The sequence below is a fragment of the Brassica oleracea genome, chromosome C9 (genome assembly GCF_000695525.1).
Source record: "Brassica oleracea var. oleracea cultivar TO1000 chromosome C9, BOL, whole genome shotgun sequence".
Lineage (NCBI taxonomy): Eukaryota > Viridiplantae > Streptophyta > Magnoliopsida > Brassicales > Brassicaceae > Brassica > Brassica oleracea.
Genome location: NC_027756.1, coordinates 29,817,663 through 29,818,974, shown reverse-complemented (window position 1 = coordinate 29,818,974; position 1,312 = coordinate 29,817,663).

Here is a 1,312-nt window from a genome sequence, read left to right as displayed (position 1 = left end):
GACCAAAACTGAGAAATCGTATAAACGCCAAAAGGCCTAAGAACGGTCCGGAAGGATCCAGACTGGTCTAGAGGCCCATCTACGCTCTCAGAAGGGATCCGGGCCCATAAAAGTTGTGACGGTATGTTCTAACTCGCAGAAATACGATAAATGCTAAGTTTCCAAAGATAAATGTAAAGATTTGAGGATAACTATCAAGATCGATGAAAAATGAAATATGCCCGAAAGAGATAGACTTGTGCCCGAAGGCGAAGGATGGGCCGCCGAAGGCGAAGGATGGGCCACCGACCTAGAGCGACTATATTAGGAGAGAAGGAGCAGAAGGAAAGGGGAACGGAGAATTTAGACTTAGAGAACTTAGGGCTTAGGTGGTTAGACTAGAACGGCAAGGCTTAGGACATCTTGGCCGACTCCTGTCCTGTTGTTCCGATAGTTAGCATATCTCTACTCCTCTCAGAGAAATCTTGTATTCATACTATTCAATAAAACGCTTCTGAGCGATTATCTATCTTTTTATCGTTCTAAAGTGATTACGCAGAGAATTCAGGCCTTCAAGGAAAAACGGTTCACTCGGTTGTCCTCCATTATTATTTATTATAATCGACGGTGTGAATTTCGGTTCCCACAGTTTGGCGCTAGAAGGGGGGGGGGGGTTTAACGAATTCTCTAACTCAAAAATCACTAAACGATAAAAGACATAGGATGTCCGCTCCAGCAGTTAACAATGTCGTTTCTTTCAAGGACCGGGCAACGGCCGATCATGCCAAACCCTACAACGATCTCCTTGTCATCGAGCTGACGATCCAGGACATCGACGTAGCGAGAGTGTTGGTCGACACCGGATGCTCGGCCAATATTTTCTACAAAATCACCCTCGAAAGAATGGAGATCGATCTGTGCGCCGTTACAGAAAGACCCAACCCGATATTCAGATTCTCGGGAAATGCTACTATGACTCTCGGCTCGATCGCCTCGTTGTTAAAGCCTGGAGCGTCACCAAAGTCACGAAATTATTAGTCATCGACCACCCAACATCGTACAATGCTATCATCGGTACTCCATGGTTGAATTCCATGCGAGCGATCCCTTCGACATTCCATCTGTGCCTTAAGTTTTCAACCCCTTGTGGAGTCGAAACTATACAAGGAGACCGCAGGATGTCGCAAATATGTTTCGCCGCCGAGCTAAAAAGAAAGAACTTGGCGATCGAAACTTCCCATAAAAAGAAAAGAAAGCTGACTCTCGATGAGAACGCCCCGGAACTAGACTCGGAAGTCTTCTGGCAATCTCAAAGGGCCAAAGCCCTAAAAGA